This window comes from Polyodon spathula, chromosome 6 (assembly GCF_017654505.1).
Source record: "Polyodon spathula isolate WHYD16114869_AA chromosome 6, ASM1765450v1, whole genome shotgun sequence".
Classification (NCBI taxonomy): domain Eukaryota; kingdom Metazoa; phylum Chordata; class Actinopteri; order Acipenseriformes; family Polyodontidae; genus Polyodon; species Polyodon spathula.
The window spans coordinates 58743223-58754650 of record NC_054539.1 but is presented as its reverse complement, the minus strand read 5'-3'; the positions used below and the strand labels follow the sequence as shown (position 1 = coordinate 58754650).

The window sequence follows — 11428 nt, the reverse complement described above, 5'->3', positions numbered from 1 at the left end:
ACTTTGCATAAGCAACTAATGTTCAGTCCCTTTGGAGACTGGTTATAATTCAGGCTTCAAAGTAATTACAGTGCAACCTTGCTTTAGGGCCAAATCACAGTTCAGATCACTAGTCCTCATTTGCTCCTATTGACAGTAAAGTCACCTTTAATATAAAATATATAATTATTATTATACACACACACACACACAGTGCCTATAGAAAATCTACACCCCCTTTCAAAATTTTAACATTTTGTTGCCTTATAGCCTGGAATTAAAATGCTTTAAATAGTTTTTTATTTTCATTTATCTACACATCCTACCCCACAACTTCCAAGTGAAAAAAATATTCTAGAAATTTTGTAGAAAATTATTTACAAATAAAAACTGAAATAGTTTGGTTTTATAAGTGTCCACCCCCCTAGTAATAGCAATCTTAAATTAGCTCAGGTGTAACCAATCACCTTCAAAATTAAAACACCAAGTTAAGTGGCCTCCAACTGTGTAAAATTGTAGTGATTCATACAATTTCAGGATAAATTTAGCAGTTCCTGTAGGTTCCCTCTGCTGGGTAGTGCATTTCAAAGCAGACTCAACCATGAGCACCAAGGCACTTTCAAAAGAACTCCAGGACAAAGTTTTTGAAAGGCATAGATCAGGGGATGGGTATAAAAAAAAATATCAAAGGCCTTGAATATCCCTTGGAGCACGGTCAAGACGATTATTAAGAAGTGGAATGTGTATGGCACCTCTAAGACCCTGCCTAGATCAAGCTGTCCCTCCAAACTGGATGACGAGCAAGAAGGAAACTGATCAGAAAGGCTACCAAGAGGCCAATGGCAACTTTGCAAGAGCTTCAGGCTTTTATGGCCAAGACTGGTCAAAGTATGCATGTGACAACAATATCCCAAGCACTCCACAAATCTGGCCTCTGTGGTAGGGTGGCAATAAGGAAACCATTACTCAAGAAAGCCCACCTTGAATCCCGTTTGAAGTATGCAAAAAAAAAAAAAAAAAACACTCAGGAAATTCTGCAGCCATGTGGCAAAAAAAAGGTTTTGTGGTCTGACTAAACTAAAAGCTAACTTTTGGCCTAAATGCAAAGTGTTATGTTTGGTGCAAAGCCAACACAGCGCATCACTAAAGAACACCATCCCTACTGTGAAGCATGGTGGTGGCAGTTATGGGGATGTTTCTCATCGGCAGGGACTGGGGCACTTGTCAGGATAGAAGGGAAAATGAATGGAGCAAAGTACAGATAAGTCTTTGAGGAAAACCTGCTGCACTCTGCAAGAAAGCTAAAACTGGGACGGAAGTTCACCTTTCAGCATGACAACGACCCAAAGCACACAACCAAAGCTACACTGGAGTGGCCAAGTAACAAAAGGGTAAATGTCATAGAGTGGCCCAGTCAGATCCCCGACCTAAATCCAAACGAAAATTTATGGCATGACTTGATGATTGCTGTTCATCAACACTCCCCAATGAACTTGACAGAGCTTAAACAGTTTTGTAAAGAGGAATGGTCAAATATTGCCAAATCTAGGTGTACAAAGTTTGGTAGAGACCTATCCCAACAGACTAACAGCTGTAATTGCTGCCCAAGGTGCTTCCACCAAGTATTAACTCAGGGGGATGGAGACTTATCCAATTATAATCTTTCAGTTTTGTATTTTTAATATATCATTTTTTTCTCACTAAAACCTTTTTTCCCCTTAACATTGTGGAGTATGGTGTGTAGAAAAGTGGGAAAAAAAATCCTCATTTAAATGCATGAAACTCTGAGCCACTGACACAACAAAATGTGAAAAAAGTTAGAGGGGGTGTATACTTTCTATAGGCACTGTGTGTGTGTGTGTGTATATATATATATATATATATATATATATATATATATATATATATATATATATATATATATATATATACTAAAACCAAGTTGGAACAATTTGTATATAAGAAAAGAAAAATAAATAACTGGAACAGTTAACTGCTCAATATAATGTCAACCAGTTTAATAAGTTGGCTAAACAAAAAGCTTTTCAAATAAACAAAACCCTATGGTGTATATGTCCCTTCAGTAGTAAGGTCACCCCACTGGTAAGACCACACTTTGTTGGTCCCTTGCCGGTAGGTTTCACAACAAGAATATGCCACTAGTCTTGCTATTAATATAACACTGTAATACAATTCTATTATAATTATAGATAAAGAAACTAAAGTGTGACAATTACAATTATAACTCAAAAGATCTAGTTTTGTAATCGTTTCTTTGCACTTTCTACACTCCAGATTGGCCCGTGGATGTCTTTAAATTAATTTATGACTTCCCACCCGTCCAGCATATGCAGAGGACAAATGTATTGCAGGGACCATTTTGTAAACCGACCTATATTCTCTTTGCTTCATGTCATTCTGAGGGATGGTACAATTAACTTTGGCCCAAAAACTGGTGAGACTCATATTGAGTGGGCATATGTTAGTTCTGTGTTCCTCCATGGAAAAGGGCTATGAAACGAGACACAAATGTCACTAAAACAGAGGAGGTAGCAGCTGCGTCCACAGCATCCCTATTATCCTAGGGACTCTGTCACCATGGTATTTATGTTTTAATGCCTGCATAAACACTTCTGTGGCTGTGTTGAATCGCTTAGTCTCCACTGTACCAAAGGCAAGCTGTCACAGTGGAGTTACTTATTAGCAAAAAAAAAAAAAAAAAAAAAAAGGATTGTGCAAAAATTTTCTTCAGAAGCAAATATTCTTTTCTTTTTTCTCAGCAAGCAAACAGCTAGCCAACACTGCCTTACCACTTTAATAGGAACTGTAGTACAACCTTCACACAATGTGACACAAGGTGCTGGAAGGTGTCATTCAGTCTGTATTGTTTTATGCACAGAGGTAAACATGCTTGATGGGATTGAGATCTGGAGATTTTGGTGGCTTTGGATCTGTCATGTTTCTTAAACCATCCACTCACGGTGCTAGTATGATTTATTCTCTTCTTGAAAATAACCATCGTCATCAGGGTACAAGAGCAGCATTGTTGGGTGAACTTATTCCGCAACAATATTTGATTAAATTACAGCAGTCATATTGTCTTCCGAAATCAAGGGGCCCACAGCGTACCAGGAGAACACATCCCACTCCAGGGCAAGGCCAAATCCAATCAGGTTGACTGGTCCTAATAAAGTGCCAGGCAGTTTAAATATAGTATATACCAGGGCTACTCAACCCTGGTCCTGGAGGGCCACTGTCAGTCCTGTTTTTTGTTCTAACTCTACACTAAATTGATTAATTGGATCAATTAAGCATCTAATAAGCACTTCATTGCTCCAATTAATTAGGGTACAGTTGGAACAAAAACGAGGAGGGACAGCAGGCCTCCAGGACCAAGGTTGAGTAGCCCTGGTATATACCATCTGTAGCAGAGTAAGCAGAGGAAAAATGTAGTCCATGGGTTTGCTGCAGGACTACATCCCCCAGGTTGGGGTTGGAGTAGAGCCAGAAGTGAAATCACCTGGATCTAATTTAACGCGGGCAACCTGCCTGTGATCAAGCAGGTAAAAAAATGTTTGTCTAGTCTGTGTTAAGGCTAAAGCCCGCCTCACACAGCCCAACTCAAGTCGTCACGACTCATCTCGTCTCAACTGGCCATACAGAGTCTGGATGAATCGTAGCAGTATATGTGCCCTTAAAACCAAGAATATCCAGCTTTCAGTCGGGATGTCTTCAGATTTGAAGATTGAACATTTTGAATCTTTTTCAGTCGCCCTGTCGTTCAGATGTGATCATTTAAAATTATGTTGACATGCTAATGAAAAGGAATGAGCAATTTCCATATTTTGCTGCCTTAAATCTTATACACGGGAGAAAAGGGAACCCAAGATTTTTATATTTCTTTACATTTCTAATACCACGTAGAAATAATTATGAAGTTTTAAAACCACAGATACCTTCAAATTATTAATAAACTGTATCATCATACATGCCACTGACTTGCTAGGTCATTGTAGTATGACTCGAACGTCTATCATGAAGTCAGTATTTGTTTGACTGCATTGCCATAGTAACCAAATGCATGGTGCTGATGAAAGTATGAATTCATAGAGTGAAATACTGTAAGGAAAATAAAATGCCTATTTTTTCATGTTAAATTGCAAGAAGCTCCCACTTTGCGACATCATAAAAGAACAAATCCGAGAGGTCGTTGAACAGGCTTTGGGCTATTGCAAGGGAGGGGGGGGGATACTATTGAAATGTACTGAAGTGAACCACACTTCCAGGTAAGCTTCTGGTCGATCCTCTGCCGTAATCTTAGTTGGCCTCTGTAGCCTCGGATCTGGACCCACTGGCCTGGCAACCCCCTGCACATCAGCAGTTAGGGTTTGATGTAACAGGTCCATCATGGCCACAAGCACAGTGGCATATATTTCTGCTCCTTTATTCTTGTGCACTGCTTTTTATGGGCAGTGCCAGTGAATCCCTCTTCTACACCACCTGTGGAAGGGTGCTTACTTCACTGACACAGGAGACAGAAAACTGTAGTGCTAAACACCACTTGGGTGCACAATTTATTATTGTCCACAAGGTGGCACTGCTACCTATGATTACCAGCAATGATATAAACTTCACAGATCAGGTTGGGTACACTCGCAGGTGCATGCAACAATAATCAAAACAGAAGGCACAAAGAAATAGAGAAAGTAAAACACTTAACAAAACTACAAAATAAAGGTGTTGCACTCTGCAGCGTTTCTCCGACTGTCGCTACCCACACAGCCTGAGACTCATAGGTTAAAAAATATACTTTCGGGGGTCTGCCCAAGGTTTCACCGCTACTGCTATATTTCTTTTCTTATTTGGTTTTGCTTTATTTCGTTTCAGGGTGGTCTCCTTTCATTTCTCCATCTGGCCACAAAATTTCCGCTGGCTTGTTTATGTCCTATAGGGGGAAATCTGAGGGAACAACAAAGTGTTATTTTATAGGGCCAACAATCCCCCAAGGCCCACCTCTCTCCCCTCCTCTCCGTGTCACTGCCATGACTGACATCGAACCTTCCGAGGCTGCTGCTCTCTTCCTGCAACACATACGTCAGACAGTCAGCACATATCTCCCCTGTTACAGGCCTATAGACTTTTTGCAACGACTATATACTCTTGAACACAAATTTGGCCATGTGTCTTTCTTTCTTTTATGAAATTATATATGGTTTACTGCATTCTCGTTGACATTATCCAGATATTTTGTGTGTATGCGTGTGTGTGTGTGTGTGTGTGTGTGTGTGTGTGTGTGTGTGTGTGTGTGTATATATATATATATATATATATATATATATATATGTATATATATATATATATATATGGAAATTCATTGGCACACTGACTTACAACCACAAAATGGAACGATCATTACAGTTATGTTCAACGGACCTCGTTTACATGAAATGATCTTTTAAAGTATTTTTAGAAGAGTCAGGAGACAGCAGAACAGCCTGGTTTAGAATGAACCTCCAGGCAGTTCAAAATCTATCAACTGAGGGAACTTGACAGCGGGACAGAAACAATTAGTAACAAGAAATAAAGTAAACCGATACCCCTGCACATTTCAAATGCTAATAATAATGAAACACTGGTCTCAAAATACTTGTACCATACTGTAAAATGATTCCTTTTTTGTTAACATTAAAGCACATTAATATTATCCTCTTGAAATTGGTCACAAGCTTCACACTCTATGCTTTTTAAAATGGAATAAACCATCCAGGGAAGAGCAGACTGTAGTTACAAAATGATGATCTAAGCACAACATTAGCAGGTTCATTTTTAGGTATCTAATAATTGTAATTCCTGCATTATTTTCAAACGGGGTTTCACCCTTACCTGCCAGTGATAAACTGCAACAGCAGAATTCGCACATCCAGCGTAAGGCTGTCCACCACATCCCAAAACCACTGAAAAACAGTCATTTCAATTCCTCACAAACTCCGATACAGTGATCAAACTTTGCAAAAATGTCCACCTCCACTAGTAAAAAAAGAAAGTCACGCCACTAAAAATAAAGTTAGGAAATGACAACTTATTTAGCTTCCAAATAAGATCAGTTTTCCAAACGTTTCTTAACAAGGAAGTATATTTATTCGGAGTGGTTGTTGGGTTTTCTTGTTCCAATATTGAGTTACAATCATTTGCTCTCTTAAGCCAGTGGTGCACAACTCGGTCCTGGAGGGCCGGTGTCCCTACAGGTTTTTATTCCAACTGAACCCTAAAGTACTTTATTGGACCTTACTAGAAGCTTAATTGGTCCAATTAACTAATTTAGGGTATGGTTAGAACAAAACCCAGGAGGGACATCGGCCCTCCATGACCCGAGTTGTGCACCACTGTCTTAACCCCTTTGTAGCCCCCATCGGCTACGTTCGACTGCCCTAGTGGTCTTTGGGTAGCTGCCATTGGCCAGGTTCAATTTTGTACTATACGCCCATTATTAGCTATGTAACTACGGCATTTCATCATTAAACTGCACCAAATGTTGTATAGAGACAATCAAGCTCTTTCCGAACCTGCCAGGTTTGTCTTGGTTTACTTACACAGCTTGATTGACAGACTGTTCACTTTGAAGATAGTTGCTTTGGTTGGTGTTGCAGTTGTCACTCTCACACATCCACATTCCCAGATCGCATTCACCATGTTTATATTTTGGCCCACCTTTCTATTTTGATTTTCTATTGCAAAGGATACTGAAAACATGTAATACATGTAATTCATTTTGTGATATTCTAAACTCTAGAAATACACTTATTTTGAAGTATACGCATGTATAAACTGATAGTCGGGATTTCTGCTTAAATGTGATACAACTCTGGGAGACGGTTTCTCCCAGTGCTATTTATACAGCATTTTCAAATAATGAATGGAGATCGCTTTTCAGAGTAAGACAGGTTCGTGCAGCACAGTGCAGTAAGTATGTGATTACGCTGACATATCAGCAGGGATGGGGTTAAGTCTGTCCCTGCCAACAATCACATGGGGAATGTGGCCATTATTCTTATTTTATTTGAACTGTTTTTTATTTTTTTTATTTTTTTCGTTCCTCGTATCTTGTTTTGTTTGTTCCTCTTTTTGTGTTTTGTTTATAAAAGTGCGTAACAGCTTTTGAACTGCAGCTTTTCAATCTCTGGGTTAAATTCTTGACGGTAAATAGCCCTGGCCATGATGCTACCCTTTCACAATGAGCTGCACCTATTTTGCAACTACTGAAATTCACTAGGTCAGGGCTAGCCAGTCAATGGTACATGTGCATCTTAACATTAATTCATTGTCAAAGTAAATAAATAAATAAATAGGTGTTGGGAATTCAAACTGATGGTGCCGCTATTACATTGGTTAATTACTTCACATATACCTTATACTATTTATCTACACCAGACACACAGTGCCTGCCAGATAGAACTGGAGTAGCTGCAAGGTCACCTACAGCCAGTGCCCATCAGCACCTGCATCTTGGCCAGCAGCAATTGCTGGCTTACTTGGATTACAATATTACAAGGTCTAGTAAGGTTATCCCTTAATCACAGCAGACAAGCACCCCATAGTGAATGCAATCAAAATCCAGAAACTAAATTCTCACCATAACTCAGGAGTCGGACCTTGGAGCACTGAGTGTCTATATACCAGTCTGCTGCATGGCCACTAGTTGGCCTACAAGTTATGCAGTAATTAAACAGCAATAATCAATTTAATAAGCTAATTGTGTGTGTTTTTTTTTAATCTATTACTATAGGCCCTAGTCTTACATTATCGTTTAAGTTAATGCTTTGTATGTAGGATGTCTCTTATTGTTATAACAGATGCTATTTCATCGAGTTTGGGTTTTGGCTGGTCAAATTGTGCAATGTTTTTTGATAATAAGAGATATCCTACATGAGAAATATGAACTTATTATAAATTACAGATTTTATTATTTAACTGCTATGAAATGTAAAAACTTTAGAACTATAAACCACATGTTTTATGTACAGGGTGACATATGTACACAAGACAGGATGTACTGGAATTATGTATAAGTGACTTTCCAGTAGCTTTCATGGACTTACCAATTCATATTCATCAAAGAACTGTACCAGAGAGGGTGGGATGAACGTGTGGAAGCCTTGCAAGAAAGCATTAATCTGTGGCTGAATAGCTCAGGTCACCTGTAGTTCAGTTACAAGCTGGACATACTTTAAAAGAAGAAAAAAAATGAATAGAAGCCGAACAGCCTGCAGGTATTGTAGAAAAATGAAAAGCAAACTTAGTGATTTTTCTTTTGTACCCCGCACTGCACAGCTTTATTCCATTTCTCAGAGAAGATATGCTTCATGGAGCGAGTCTACCTACTCAGCAATTGCAGACTCTCCCTTTCTCCCTTCAGCTGAATTGAAATTGCTCCATGCATGTCTCAAGTCTGTGCAGCAACAGAATGGGAATTCAATATTCTTACCACAGCATGAAGAGCATACCTCCACATGACTAAAAAATACTGAACTAGAAACAGAATCCATTTGTCATTCTCTCAGTATGCATTACATTGACTTTGCATATAAAACACTAATGATCCCCTTGCTTATCTTTATTTATTTGAAAGACTAGATACAACCCTATTTCAGAGAAGTGAATCTTATTGCAAAAGCCAGTGCCCTTGGGTAAATAACTTTGTCAATCTCAAGTCAAGGTGAACTTGAGTTCCCCTAAAGACTTGTGACAACAGAGACACCTACCACGCGAAACGGTTTATACCCATGCAGCATGTAAATCTGTTACTATCTTGTCCACTGGGAACTGTGCTAACTACTAAGCCACTAACAACAGTTGTCACTTACTACAGTATTTTTTGTTTAACTGGAACTGCTTAAAAACCCATAAACTGTACAGAAGATGAATTCCAGTATTACAGCTATGGCCAAAAGTTTTGCATCACCGAGAATTTTAGATTGACACATAATAAATTAAATAAAAAATACATCACAAATAATATCGTAAAAGTCTACCAGAAGCCATAATATTAATACAGTATGCATATTAGAATTCGAAATGTCATATTTTTCAATTTGTCAGTATATGGGAAAATGACAAATCGTTATGTAATTCAATATGTTAACAATACATTATTCAGCTGGTCTCATTCGACTTTTGAAGCAAAATTAGTTAATTTTATAGTGTAATGCAAAACGTTTGGCCATAGCTGGACTAGCACATCCGGGCAACAATCTTTACTATTTCCAAGACTTGAAGATGCACACTGTGCCAACCCTATAAAAGAAAAAATTATATATTATTGTGGCAGAGCAAAGCTCTGCTCTTTAGAAATTGGCAGGGATGGGGTTAACTTCCCCTACCTGCCTGGGTTTATTATGTTCAGGTGGCTGGGGTTGATTAGTTGATTAGGTTGATTAACGATCAATCAGCGCCCAGCCACCTGATATAAAAGGAGGCCTCTGCTTCTCATTTGGGGAGAAGGGAGCTGAGGAAGCAGGTTGGTGTTTGTTTTGTGGTTTTTGAATTTTTCTAAATCCAGTGAAGGCATTGCCCAGCCTGGAAACCTTATTTTTGTTAGTTTTGTTTTTGCTTTATATATGTTTGAGTATCTGTTATTTTGCCCTTGTGCACTTTATTTTTGTTTATTTATAATAAAATTGTTATTTTTTTGAACTGCAGACTGTCTCTGGGCCTCTATCCACTCGCCAGCCTGCCACAATTATATATATATATACACACACACACACACACACACACACACACACACTAGCGGAAGTACCCGGCATTGCACAGGGAAATTCAGTATTTCAATATTTCATGCATGACAAATTGGTGAACGGTAGCCTTATGGTTTCCTACAAGTTACAGATCTTGTGTGTCGCACAATGCGCTCGGACCCCTTTGCCTTTTTTTTGTTCTTTGTGTTTATTTTTTGGTTTTGGTTTTCTTTCATTTGAGATACCCGGCTACTGTAATGATCCAGCAATGGGATTATTAAATAAAGTACCCCGGGGGTCATAACATAGCCTTCGACCTTCCCCTGGATGAAAGAGGAGGCCATGCAAAGTTTGGTTGCACTGGCTCCTGCGGGATCCGAATGCATAAAGGAACAGACAGACAGACAAACTTTCTTTTATATATATATATATATATATATACAGTATATACACAGTATATTATATACACACACATAGTGCCTATAGAAAGTCTACACCCCCTTGAACATTTTTTCACATTTTGTTGTGTCAGTGCCTCAGTTTTCATGCATTTAAATGAGGATTTTTTTCAACTTATCTACACACCATACTCCACACTGTTAAGGGTTAAAAGGTTTTTATTGAGAAAAAAATTCTATGTTAAAAATACAAAACTGAAAGAAAGATCAGAATTGGATAAGTGTCCCCCCCCCACCCCCCCCCCACCCCCACCCCGAGTTAATACTTGGTGGAAGCACCTCTGGCAGCAATTACAGCTGTGAATCTGTTGGGATAGGTCTCTGCCAACTTTGCACACCTAGATTTGGCAATATTTGATCATTCTTCTTTACAAAACTGTTCAAGCTCTGTCAAGTTCCTTTGGGAGCATTGATGAACAGCAATCTTCAAGTCATGCCACAAATTTTGATTGGATTTAGGTTGGGGCTCTGACTGGGCCACTCAAGGACATTTACCTTTTTGTTCCTTAGCCACTCCAGTGTAGCTTTTGCTGTGTGCTTTGGGTCATTGTCATGCTGAAAGGTGAACTTCCGTCCCAGTTTCAGCTTTCTTGCAGAGGGCAGCAGGTTTTCCTCAAGGACTTATCTGTATCTTTGGGTGATGCACTGTGTTGGGTTTGCACCAAACATAAGGCTTTGCATTTAGGCCAAAAAGTTCCATTTTAGTTTCATCAAACCACAAAACCTTTTGCCACATGGCTACAGAATCTCCTGAGTGTTTTTTTTTTTTTTTTGCATACTTCAAACGGGATTCAAGGTGGGCTTTCTAGAGTAACAGCTTCCTTCTTGCCACGCTACCATACAGGCCAGGTTTGTGGAGAGTTTGGGATGCTGTTGTCACATGCGCACATTGACCAGTCTTGGCCATAGAAGTGTATAGCTTTTGTAAAGTTGTCATTGGCCTCTTGGTAGCCTCTCTGATCAGTCTCCTTCTTGCTCGGTCATTCAATTTGGAGGGACGGCCTGATCTAGGCAGGGTCTTGGTGGTGCCATACACCTTCCACTTCTTAATAATCGTCTTGACCATGCTCCAAGGAATATTCAAGGCCTTTGATATTTTTTTATACCCATCCACTGATCTGTGCCTTTCAACAACTTTGTCCCGAAGTTCTTTTGAAGGTTAAGTCTTTGCTTTGAAATGCACTACATAGCAGAGGGAACCTACAGGAACTGCTGAATTTATCCTGATGTGAATCACTACAATTTAACACAGGTGGA

General features: G+C 39.1%; 1 pseudogene; it reads right to left on the bottom strand.

The window, feature by feature from the left end:
• Nucleotides 1–4862: 4862 nt before the first annotated feature.
• Nucleotides 4863–11428, bottom strand: part of LOC121317714 — a 40340-nt pseudogene continuing 33774 nt past the window's right edge.